This window comes from Pseudopipra pipra, chromosome 8, assembly GCF_036250125.1.
Source record: "Pseudopipra pipra isolate bDixPip1 chromosome 8, bDixPip1.hap1, whole genome shotgun sequence".
NCBI classification, from domain to species: domain Eukaryota; kingdom Metazoa; phylum Chordata; class Aves; order Passeriformes; family Pipridae; genus Pseudopipra; species Pseudopipra pipra.
In genome coordinates, this window is record NC_087556.1 from 28,099,456 (window position 1) to 28,113,052 (window position 13,597).

At 35.8% G+C, this 13,597-nt stretch overlaps 1 protein-coding gene across 4 annotated transcripts in view; it reads left to right on the forward strand.

Moving 5' to 3' along the window:
* The window catches only part of VTI1A (vesicle transport through interaction with t-SNAREs 1A), a 273,119-nt gene that overhangs the window by 64,444 nt on the left and 195,078 nt on the right, over positions 1–13,597 (forward strand). The window lies entirely within an intron of this gene.

Consider the following 13,597-nt stretch of genomic DNA (forward strand, 5'->3'; position numbering starts at 1 on the left):
AATTGATATATTCCAGTGTGTGTTTTAGAATTCAAGCCTTATAAGAGCTAAATTGAGTTGAACCCTTACACAGTTAAATATGGCTGTGTTAAATGAATGGTATTACCAAAGTGCCTCCGTTTTAATTATTCTGGGCTTAGTGCTATGCACAATAATAAAATGGGTGTATGAAACATACAGTGCAGAATTTGGAGGGGACAAAGAGAATTAACTCTCTTATGCCAGAGGATGACACATTAGTATAGGTGGATATATGATAGCAATTAAGTTTGCTTTCCTGCAGATTTTCAAATCTGTTCTATCAGTGGTCAATAACTCGTTTTTAGGACTATTTTAAATGGTTCCTGATCTGCTTCAGTTGAGCCTGGATCTTTCACAAAGAAACAGTATATAAAAATTCAGACTGATCCTTTTGGGGAAGAGATATCTTATATCCTTTTTTACTCCATGTGGAATTTGTTTTATGGAGATGATGATCATATTAACTTCAGTTGCATATCTCCATGGTGATTTCTGAGAAATATGGTTGGAGTGCAAATGTATATTTATACAGAAATGGTGTCTTTCAGTATCAAAACCAGGTGAAACTGCATTGAATTCCGTAGAGTCACACTAATTCACCCCATCTTTGTATCTGTCTTTACTTTTCATCTTATGCAGTGATATATATAAACTCTGTGAAGACTAAGAGTGTAGTGACATTACATGACTTCTTAATATTAAATAATTTGGAGATGATGACTTTGGAAATATTGTCATCATTGTAATGCAGATTTTTTTCCCAAGATTTTTAAGGAAACTGATTTATTATATTAATCCTTGCACAGATCACAATGATTCTAGGTATGAGTGAATTTAGATAAATTCAGTGCAATGAAAAAACTTACTTTTGGAGTTACTGTATGATCACTCTGTGCTGAGGTGTCATAATAAAATAAAACATTTTCAATTCATCTTTGAGTTGACTCCTCAGACCATGTCTTACCTTGATTATTACTTTTACTGCATAAAGAGCTTTTCTACACAGCACTGCTGAGGCCACTTCTGTAGTGCTGTTTCTGGTCTGGGCTCTCTTGTACAAGAAAGACATTGACTTACTGGAGGGAGTCCAGCAAAGGGCCATGAAAAGAATTAAGAGACTGGAGCATCTTTCATATGAGGAGAGGCTGAGAAAGCAGACAGTGTTCAATCTGGAGAAGTCTCAGTGTTGTAAATAGCTGATGGGTTGGAATGGAGAAACAGGAGCCAGACTCCTCTCGGTAATGCCCAGTGATGGGACAAGAGGCGATGGGCAAAAATTAAAACCTGTGAAATTACACCAGAACATGAGAAAATAACTTTTTACTGTGGGAATGGTCAAACACTGAAATAGATAGCCCACAGCGAAGTGAAGTCTTCCATCTCTGAAGATACTCAAAATCCAGGTGGGCACAGACCTGACTCTAGATGACCCTAGAGCAGGGTGTTGTACCAGATGATCTCAAGGTGTCCCTTCCCACCTCAGCTATTCTGTGATTGTCTGACACGGAGATGACAACCCTTAAGTATGTCTTCTGCTTTATTTAGGTGATGTCTTTTCACAATTGTGGATATGTATGTTGCATATTGTAATGAAGCTGGATGATTTTTACCCCATGAATAAGTCACATTTGGGTCTTTTTTATTACCTTAATCAGCAAAAATACATATACTATTTTAACCTGCCCCTGTGATCATCTCTGGATTAATCTGACATCACATAACTAATTTTATGCAATTTCACATTACCATTCCTGAAACTTACCATGATAAATTGGAAGCTTTTTTCCTGTTTGCATCTCTAAATTGATAAGCCCTTTCATCTTATGTACAGTTGTTCATACAAGCTGAGATCTGTTGGAAGGTCTGACTTCCTTCTTTGAGCAGTGTCATTGATTCATGGGCTTCAGTGGTGTCTGAACAGGATGCCACTTATGTCACCATCTCTAAGACACAATCCAACACTGACTGTCAGGCTTTCATAGTTTGTACGCTGTCATTTGTTGATAGTGAGGATGCTTAAATCTATGCAGAAACCTCCTGAAGGACTAAGCAGAGCCTTTAGTGTCAGGCAACCAGTTCTGGAGTACTCTAGGCTTACTGTAAGCAAAAGAATGTTATTCTAAATATTTGTAAATGTATGTTGCAAATTTAACAGGCATTTGATAAGCAATTTGGTACACCAGTGAATTTATCAGAGCATTTGCTTTTAAATTGCTTGAATTTTATGGCAAAAACACACTCAAGATATACAGGGAGACCATGGGTTGTTTGAATCTCAAAGATCTCTATTATTTGTAGGCATTTCCAACACCACTCATTACTTGCAACTGTAGAACTCAGTATGTCTAATTTCAGGCCATTTAGTCTGATCATATAGTCTCAGAATGTGAGAAATATTTTAAGAATGCATGACAATTGCTATTTTGAGCCAAAGGAGAGTTCATTGAATTAATCCTGATGAATCACAAAATTCTTCCCATTTTGGAGGGAGAGATTTCCTGATTCTCTTACTCATACTCAGATTTCCATAGCCTCAAAATGAATTCTAGAACCTCCTTATTTTGTCTGTAGAATATAGCATAATAAGGTATACACTTCTTTGTCATGTCTTAGATATGTTTACCCAGGCAGGAGTATTTTGAATGAGGAATAGTTCAAAATGCTTCGTTCGTCTTCAGAGATAAAATTGGCATGGAAGTGTAAAACACTGTCAAGGAGAAGAAGAGCACACCTTGTTGCAGAGGACCATTGTACACTGCAGCTGAATTGCTTTTTGCTGAGTTCTTCTCAAAAGCCAGATACTTTCTAGGGAAAAAAAAAATCCTGGTGTTTCTATAACATAGGCTTCCTCTTGTTTCATGACTGTAAAAGAGAGATCCATCCACTGAATGCTGTCCCAAAATTCATGGCAAAACTATGTTGCGGGTATTTCCTTATTTTCCTTCATCAATCTTACATATTTCTATAGCTTTCAGTACATATAATTTGATAAGAAGTGTGGAGCTTGCCTCTGTGAATGATGATTATTGGATATTATGCTGTGGCTCTGACTATCTGAAATATCTGTGCTACTAGAAGAGTTTGTAGTTTGTGGATAATAGATCTTTGCACTGAATCTTAAAATTTTATATTGGCTTCTGTTTTTGTACCCTTTTGTAGTATGTAAACATAGTGTTTTAAAGTAAAGAAATCAAAGGAAGAGAAGTCTCTTGTTCCATTTAAAGAAAATTATTCTGAATCTTGAGGTTGCTTAAGATGTTTCTTTCTTCCATCCTTCCTGCTCTTTGGGAATCTCAAGAACATGTAACTGAAGCAGTTAAAGGAGAAATATCTCTCAGCAAGAGACACAGCAGCTTATTTCCCACCCTTGTGTGACATGAATAATTCTTGTTACTAAGGGATCCAAGCAAATTTCAGTGGCTTTCACCTGTTGTAATGAACTACAGTCAAAACTCCCTTTCTGGACTGAGCCATAAATATATAATGCAATGTAGTGGTAGCCTACAGGCTTATGGTCAGACCCATCTCAAAGTATTGGCAGCTTACCTGTTGGAAAGCAAATAGGAATCCCTTTAGACAAAGTTGTATCTTTGCTTCTTTATGAAATAATGGTAGTTATTGTCTTATCCAGATGCAGAATGGAGTGAAAGTACAGTGAACAGATCAGTGAAAGTTGTTTATAAGGAGCTCCTGAAGGCAGGAGTCTTCAAGTTCAGTGACTTTAGCATGAAATGGGAACTGTTTTAAAACAAGTCCAGGAGGTGTCTTGCCAGATGTGAGTAATGGAATTTGAGGTACTAACACGTTGACCACAGTAGCATGTCAAGATTTGGACTTCTAACTCCTTTACTTGATGGAACAACCTGAACCCCCAGCAGCTGTCCTGAAGAACTTTCTCCCTCCATATTTCATGGGGTTGTTGGGCTGGTTAGGTGTCATAAATGAGATGCACACCAGAGCTAGCATAAAATATGTGAAACCATAAAAATTCAAGTAAGCAGATCCACTAAAATGTTTCCATTTCATTATGGTTGCAAGAGCTGGAGTTTGACTTTTCAGGTACGATCAAACTAAAATGTGTTTGCTCAGCTTATAAAAAATTTTAATGGCTCTAACATCCAATGTTAATTTAACAAAATAACAAACCGTAATGTTCGTATGTGTAGGGGTACATTAGATTAGTGGAAAGGATGTTGTTTCTTCTATGTTGTAATTTTGTATGCTTAGTAATTTACTTGCATTAGTTAATATCACTTGGGCCTTAATGCTCCTGTTCTGTCTTCAGGTGCATGCATATTCTGATTACATTTGAGCTCCAAATAACTAAGAGTATGGAAATGAAAACCAAGTTTTGAAAATCAGGGCCTTGCTTCTAGTGCCCCTTGCTTTAAATAAAAAGAAGGCTATTCTTGTCCCAGATATTTACACTTAATATCTACCTATTTCATCTCTAATGAATTATTCATACATGTATATGTGAATACTGTATGTAAAACCTTTCATTAGAGAAAGAGGGCTTCTGAGTTCTGGAGCATATACCAATATCTCTTCCTCAGGTGTTTCTTTGATATGCCAGAACATCTTTCTACTGAAATCTTAATCCAAAGTTTCTACAGTGAAATGAGTTTTTATGCAGTTTCCAGTCACCATCAGAGAGAGCTTTTTCATGATCCCTGTTTCTTGTGCTAGCAATGGTATTTCATGTTTCATATATAATTTTTTTTCTTTTCTGGCTGATTTCTATTAAAATCTGTTTATTGTTTCAGAAATTCATTTTGAAGTGGCATATTGCATTCCCACATCTCTAAGCCCTCTGCCCTTCTTCGTAGTCTGGGCTTTAAAGTGGTGAGGAGGAAGAAATAGGGAGAGATTTTTGTTCCTGAGGATGTCAGGCCTCAGGAGTGTCCCAGCTGCATGATCGTGGAGAGGAATCATGTTTGGGTAGTGCTGCCGCCTTGTAACAGTCAGAAGCAGCATTGAGAGGGCATGGAGAGACCAAACTACTCAGTTTCCATTCTTTAGTGTTTTACTATGCAGTTGTTGATACCAGCAAAGGGCTTTTTACACCTTCAGTTTGAATATTGCTTGCTGGTTCCTTGCTTGTCCAGTCACCGAACTGCTCCCTACAGCTTTCTATCTGCCACCTCCTCCCTCCTGGCCCTCCCATTCTCCTTTCCTCCCTCCCACCAGCCTTCCCAGCTCTGACCTTCCCAATTCTAGCTTTTAGACTCTGTCTGTATTCGGATACTCCTGTGCATATTAATTTGAATTCTAGCACCATCCCAATTTTCGTTAGCTCTGTGCTTCCTCTTAAAGATTTGATTCAGCAGCAGTATGGGCTTTGCACCTTTGTGGTCATGAAAAGTTTGCCCAGTAACCCACCCAGGCTTGTCCAGCGATGTTCAAAGTCTGGTCCGTGGCACTCTGCATTTGCACGTGTTGTTTCAAATGAAGCATATCAATTTTTTTAGTATATTCATAGATTTACAAGTACATAAAGTGCTTACCATAAAGTAAGGAAATTGTGAATTTTCATTATTTAAGTACTGTCCTCTAGCTGCTTGAGGGTACCAAAAAACCCTTTTCCAGGTACTTTTTTCAAAGAGACCAGGAAAAACTTATTTTGTAGAGTTGTAAGAGCATTTCTGTTAAAAGATTATCTTTTGGGTACTCAGCATCTTTCAACTGGATTTCCAATAAAATGAGGGCTTATTTTTCATTTCAGTAGGTTTGGGATTATACCATTAATGCAGCAAATAAGGAATGTCAAATCTGTTCAGTAGTACAGATTTGCTAAGGTGTAATAGGAAAAATAGTGATCCAAATTTGACCATTTTGTCCCCTCTTCTGGAAGAAGTCCCAGGTTATTTTACATGTGCAGGAATTCGTCATTGTACCACACATAATGGGACAACTCAACTTCAGTTTTGTTAGGAATTCACACCCAGTTGAAGTAAGTTTGTTTAAGACTGGTTTTTGGATGGGCAAAAACATTGCAATAACTTCTTAAAGGTGCTTTATTATATGTAATAGGAACATAGTTTCCTGGGATTTTATTCCATGCTAGAGTGATGGAAACATTTTGTTTCAGATATCAGAGACTTTAAGTACCTCCTGTGTGCATTCCAGACAAAAAATCATACAGGTTAAAATGTGTATGTGTTTTCACAAATACCTTGCATTTTTCATAGAATACCAGTGACTAATAGTAATATCTGAATTATAAACTGAACTCAGAAGATAAAATTAAAGCATTCTTTTACAGGCTCTGTACTGGACCACCTCTACCGTGTAGACTGTTCTTTGGGAAAATAAGCTCTTAGTGAATCACTGTAATTTTCAGTGTAATTTTCTTTGATGCTGACCCTCTTTCTTTAGTGTATTTATTGGTATAAGATGTTGTCATTGTAGTTTATTCTAAGTCTGTAGCAAAGCTTTTGAAGACTTTTTGTCCTAATAAAAATGTGAGGATTTCAAGTTGAGGTTTATGATTATATTTTTTGGTCTGAACTTACACTACCTGTTACTTTCAATTTTGAAATTATTTAGCCTCAGGGAGCTTTCCCTCCTGCAATAACATTTCAGAGTTTGTTGTCTGGTTCTGAGCAGGTAAGACAAATAAAAAAAAAAGAAGGATAAAAATAAAAAGGTAAATGAACAGTATCTGTTATTTCTAGCAGTCCGAGTAAACTCTCCAAACTACTTTGGTTTGACAAAGAGAAAATGGACAAAGTCACCAGATTGTCTGACCTCCATACATATATTCTCTTTCCTCATCTGCACAACACTCTCAGCCACCATGCTTAGGTGTCTCCAAGAGATGTCAGAATTTTATCTGACATAGGTTGTCCAGATAACCCATTGCAACAGGTGGACAAAAGATGTGGTCATGCCTGTTGCAAGTAAATATTCAACTTGTGTAGGCTTGAGAAGCTCTCTTGATCAGGTTGCACGCTCTCCCTGAGGAAAACAAGCTGTAGAGAACTTGTCCAAAAAGTTTCAGATAGTTGGGAACTGCTGGTTAGTCTTTAATGGGTAGAATTAAAATTCTGATATATTGTCCCTAAACACTCTTCCCATTTACTCACAATTTCTTCCCTTCCTCCCATCCTATACCAAAACCACGTCTTTTGAACTTTCACCAAGTGAAAGGAATTGATTTCAAGTGATACTGACTTGGCAATGGCAGCCAGCCTGTTGCAACTTTAGAAAGAGCACAGCTGAATGGAATTAAAAGTCCAACTTTTGACCTTCAAATATATTAATAAGCTGCTAATTTAATGATTTCATTTGGTGATTTCATTCTCCTCAGAACATAAGCTGTATATTTCATTAAAATAGCAGGCTTTGGTGAGTTATTATTTTGGTTGTCTAAGTAAACAATTTTCAATAGTTTTTATCAGATTTTTCACTACATGGGCATGGCTGAATTTGCACAGCATGAGGTCTTGCTTGGCAAAGACTTTTTGTATTACGACTTACATCAAGAAGAAAAGTTGATGAGCTTAGACTTGACAAAGCTCACCTGTGTTTTGGGGATTTTTTTTAATATATTTCATGTTTGAAGCTTTCTGCCTCCGCTTCCTGACAAGCTAACAGTGTTTTCCTCCAAATGCACTAAAGAATGAAGTTTAACATTAAAAAAATATATCTGTAGTGAACTTGCTTTTCAATATCAAAAGGTTTTTCATGGTAGATAATCTTTCAAGTGCAGTATTTTCCCCTCTTACACCTTTGGACTGAAGAGCTATAGTTGCACAAATACCTTTTTTTTTTTTAGACATGTTGGGGTGGGAGTGGGGTGTTGTGGAAGGCCCAAACTTCTGTCCTGAAGCGAGACATAGAAGCACAGAATTGAAAAACATCATTTTCATCTGAGTATGGAATGATTGAAGAGCACCTTATCTAGATATCTCTTCATACAGTTCAAGTCATACCATACTATTTTATGGTAATGATTTTGTCGTGCTGTTTATAGAATCTCTTTTCTCCTGTAATTACTACTGGCATTTATGATCCAAAAATTTATCAAAGTGTTGCATGAGCAAGCATGCAGGTTTCAGAACTACTGAACATTACAGTCAAAATGTCTGCTTGTGTAATGTTTGTTGGGTGAAGACAACCTCTGATTTTTGCGAGGAATGCTGGCCATCCAAGTCTCTATTTTTAAATCAGAACTTTTTTTTTAGTTGGATTTCGTTTGTACTGTCTTGCTTTTGAACAATGAGGCTTATCTTGGCCTAATAGCCCATAATATGAGTTTTATTTGATTACTAAGTAAATGTATTCATTGAAAAATTGAGATTATTGTCATTCTTATAGAAAGACTCAGTTCCATGTTAGGTGTTGTTTATTGACTGGCTTGATTTCATGTGAGAGTGAGTTCAGCTGCTGCTCTGCAGTACCAGTCATCTTTCTGAACTAGCAATATGAACTAGCACTGTGATTTTTTTTGAGCTGTTACAGTTTTGTTTTGAGAAACTACTGCTAGTTATTGGCTACTAGCTGTTTTAAAGAACTATAGACCCACAAAGTTGTTGTTCATGGCTTTGAAAACTACAGTTTCACACAGTTTCACAATTTTACATCAGTCTGTTATAGGCTACTTATGCACATCTGTCCATTCTTGTTTCTCTATGTCTTTTCTTGGCTCAAGAGTGCCTTTTTGTTTTCTTCTGTGATATTGTGTTCCTTCCATATTTTGCAAACTCTTGCTTTGCTCCTAATTCCCAATATCAGCTGTCTGTCACATTGTGGTTATTCTTCTGCCATTTGCTATTTACCTCATTATATTTCACTAGCTCCAGAAACGTAAATGTAAATTTTGATATGGAATATCAAAATATTTTATACTCTTGGCTTAATCCTAACAAGTGTAATAAATGTTCATGGTTATAAACATGCTTAGTTATTGACAGAGCATAAATATTTACATATTGAATTGCAAATGTGTGTGTGCACTTGCACTCATGTGCGTGCTGGGGAAGAATCATAGAATCAGAATATCCCAAGTTGGAAGGGACCCACAAGGATCATCAAGTCCAACTCCTGGTGCTGCACAGGACACCCCAAGAGTCACACCATGTGTCTGAGAGTGTTGTCCAAATGCTCCTTGAACTCTGTCAGGCTTGGAGCTGTGACCACTGCCCTGGGGAGTCTATTCAGTGCCCAACCACTTCTGGGTGAAGAACCTTTTCCTGATATCCAACCCGAACCTCCCCTGACACAACTTCATGCCGTTCTCAAGGGACCTATTGCTGGTCACCAAGGAGAGGTTTTCTGTTTTGCTTAGTATATTTCCAAAAAGGTTTGCAAGGTAAGAACTTGTTTCCGTGAGGGAGGTCAAGCTCAGCTCTCTAGCGATCAGGAGTAGCTAATTGTTGTGGTTTGCATTTGTGTGAAATAAATTCATCAATTTACACTGTGTAACTGTAAAGATAAACACTGGTGCAAAGGTAATCTCTTACATCTACTTGGCTGGTCTCCACTGAGATGAATTTTTCCGTATTTTATGGTGTCTGTGACTATAAATGTGAAGATTTTTAAGCAATCATGTATTTGGGGATTTGGTTCCTGTTTAGCTCTCTTGTAGGATCTAGAGAGCCAACATGGAAAACAGTTGGATGAAGAGGATTCTTCAGACATTACTTTTTTCATTATTCTTGTAGATGCAATGATTCTGTTTTCATTACACGTGTCTTTAAAGTATTAGTCTGATTTTTATAACTGAGTGTTGTAAGATTTCCGTATATTGAGTGTTTTGGCACTTTGCTGCAATAAGATTGGCTGGAATGCCATCTTTAGAAATTTTGTGAAAATTATTATATTTGCTTTACTTTGTGTGCAAGCTATTTTTCTGTTCTAGTGCCCTGTTTTTCAGTTATGAAATATGAGGTAGAGAAGAATTAAGAATGAAACATAGAGACCACAATATTTTTTTATTATTTCTTTTTTTTTTTTTTGAACTAAATGCTTTCAATTTTACGGTGAAGATGTATTTTAAATCCAGTCTAGAAACAATGATATTTTCTTAAACAAGTTTAAAATGATGAGTCAGAGTATTGCTCAAATGTTAATGAGTCAAATGGAGGGGTTTTTATTGCATAGACCATAAAATGTTCAACACAACAAGAATTTTAGCATCAGCATAATCTTTATAAATATGTCACGAAGGAGATTAAGTATTTACCATATTTATAACAAAATAAATGTTAATTTTAACACTCTAAGATTAATTTAATCTTTGGAGAAAACATTTATAAATACTTTTCAAAACCTGGCCACAGAAATGAAAATGACATTAAATTTGTGGAAGAAATTAATCATTTGTAAAATATGCTCGGATAACCTTTACTGTTTTCCCCATGTTGATGACATTTTTTTAGTTATTTTCTTCAGTTACTAAAACAACAAAATGATGTTTTTAATCTCCTTTTTCTAAGAGAGTTTCTTCAAATTCAAAATTAAGATAAGTCACATAACAAATTAGAATATGCCAAAGCCTATGTAGCCCATGAAGAAATATATGGAGGTATGGCATGATCTCTTGACTACCCAGAGAGGACAAAACTGAGTTTGAGAGGTTTTCCTTGAATTTCCTTTGGTGGAAAGTGCCATGTTTTAGCGGCTATGAAGAATGCATGTTTAATTAAAAAAATAATTTTAAGTAGTGGTTCAAAATAAGGTTGACAGCAGTTATTTAACTGCAGGTTTTTACTTCTATATTAAATATTTAAGTCGTGTATTTCTGTATGTTTGTAAAGAGGAATGTTTACTATTTTAGTTCATTTTCCTGTTTGTTACACAGATAGTTATTTGCATAATCATATTTCGTAAAACATTTAAAAAACTTAGACCATTCATTACAGGATCTTTTATTCTTCTATAATGCTCTGCATAGCATGCACCATTATATATACATTTTGTCTGGAATCTACTATGTTTTGGTAACAAATGAATGTTTTAAATATTTGCCTTGTAAATCTATGGAATTTGAAGCAAAATTTTGATACAGGAAGGTAAAATATTGAATTAACACTGGCAATAGTTTTAGATGGTCTCCCATTGCATTGAATCTTTGCTGGCTCAAATAATCAAAGAAAAGTCCTGTTGCCAAAAAACAGATGACCCATGTTTTCACTCATATCTACAACAGAGGTCTGGAGTCAGAGTATTAAGAGTTTTGTAGAATAGTTTTGTACAATTTGTGGACTATCAGTTTTTCTGTTACATCTTATTCATGCATAAAATACATTTTCTGCTTTGCATAATGATAAAAAGTTCCTGAATTGTAAAGTTCTGCAAATGTGCTGAATATTATTAAAGTTTTGTAGCCAATTTAAATGCTTGCCAGTCACGTGCACACTGTGCCCAGTTTGTGCTGCAAGTTTAATAATATCTCTTCACACAAATACAGTTCTTTACAAATCTAATGTGTAACTTCCATATTTTGAGTTGTTATGCTATTGACCATTTGTTGCAATGGAGTACCTAGCTGCAAAAATATCTGTATGGGCTTGGCATTCCTGAAATTTTTTACCTTCCCAGCCTTTTTCCAAGAGTATGCTACAGCTTTGTTGATATTTGTCTGTGTAAATTATCGGGAGACCAATTGCCCACTTCTGATTTTTCTTTCGACATATTAATGCTTGAGTAACAAACTACAAATCAGAAGAAAACTTTGTGTGATTTTTACAAGGGCCCAATCCAGAGTTCACTGAAGGTAGTAGGAAAGGTTCTCTTGATTTTCCTAGAGATCACACTGGAAATAATGAATAAGCAAAATCAAAAAGACTACATCTGTTATTCAGCTAGTTCTTTTTTATGAGTTTTATTTTATTTTGGAAAAATATGTTAATGTCCAGTTGATATTGAGTAGCCTCTAAAATGGGTTCATTTTTGGTGTGGGGAAATAGCACAATGAATGACCATTCTGTACTTGGGAGATGTTAAGTTCAGAACTGAAGATATAGTTCATGAAGACAGTGCTTCTAAATTATAAGATTTTAAGTGTTTGAGAACTATTTGAAAATGATCCAAGTAGATTCTGTTTTTAACTTCTAATGTTTTGGCGAGTTTTTATCGTGTCAAATACAGAGCTGTCTTATCTCCAGAGATGAAATTTGCCCATTTTGCCTATACGATATTTATATATGGACAGGAAAGAGAAGTCAGAATCCAGATTTGTTGACCCCTGAGATATAATATTGACCTCAGTGAGTATTAACTTCTCAGATCAATAAATGCTGTTATTGACCTCAAAGAAAGATCAATAGCAGCTTGTTAATTTGCAAACTATGACTGCAAGGAAATGGTACACATTTTGTTCTTCATTATCACCTATTTATATCTATATTTTAATGCCTTCACTATTGCCACCTAGAGATCATCATGTCAAAACATTTCAATCCTAGCTTTTAGAAGGTTGGAGAGGCAGACATTATACATTATGGAATAATTGATGAGCAGTACATGTTATTTCCCATATCTCATGAAAACAATACACTGAACAGTTGTATTTCACCCGTGTTGTTTTTCTTTTTTCAGTAGTCCAGTTCATTTCATTTTCTCTGGTGCACTTCATCAAAACATTGCATAAAGGTACTATATTTTACCTGCCAGGAAACATTTCTACATGAATAATAAGGGGGATGAAAACCTGACTCCTGGAAACAAGGAGACTGAAAGTGATCACTATAAAAAATCGTAATTAATATACAGCAGATTTTTTTCCTATTTACTTAAGGATGACAGGTTTCTAGGCAAGAATCTGTTCTGCAGCAGGCTGAAATGTTACTCTGTGACTATATAACAAAGAAGAAAGTTTTAAATGACAAAGTATTGGTGGAGAGGTGTTTTGTATCATAGCAGGTTTTGTATATAAACACTGAAATGTCAAGTTTGACAGAGTTTGAAATGCCTAAAAAATGCCTATTGCTGAAATTCAAATGTCAACAACAGTTCTTCTGCATATACACCACTTTGATATTTAAACTCCAAAACCTCATCAATGATTTAATATTACTTTGGCCTTGTTATGATCTGACTGCCAAAAAATGCACAGGCTGATTTTTATGTGGTCTGGAGAGTAGTGTCTTCGTTCATAGAAGACAAAGCACAAGTCTGTCAGCCTTTTACAGTCATCAATTCTGTCTGATACACCTGCAGTGATCTTGGCAAACTGATGGCTGTGTTTAGAAAACTTTTGTGTGCTTAAGTGACAGCATGAGAGGTATTCAAATGCAAAAATAAGGCAATACTTTAATTATTTTCAACTGAGGTTGCTGCAAGTTTTTTTGCCAGTTTCATGGCTATGTGGTTTTATCCTTTAATATCATGGGTTCCCAGAGCTTCATTTGTGCATCCTGAGATAACCCATGTGATCCTCTTGAGAGACAGAGTCAATGATATTATAGTCATTCTGTAGGTAAACAGACCACAGCACAATGATGTTAAATTAAAAAGAAAAAAAAAAGCAAGACCAAGCTAGATTCATCTCTGAGGTTCAGAAAAATGAGGTCTGTGCAAATCTGTAAAGATGCTTGTGGTGATTATGCAGCATCTTTTCTGTCTTACA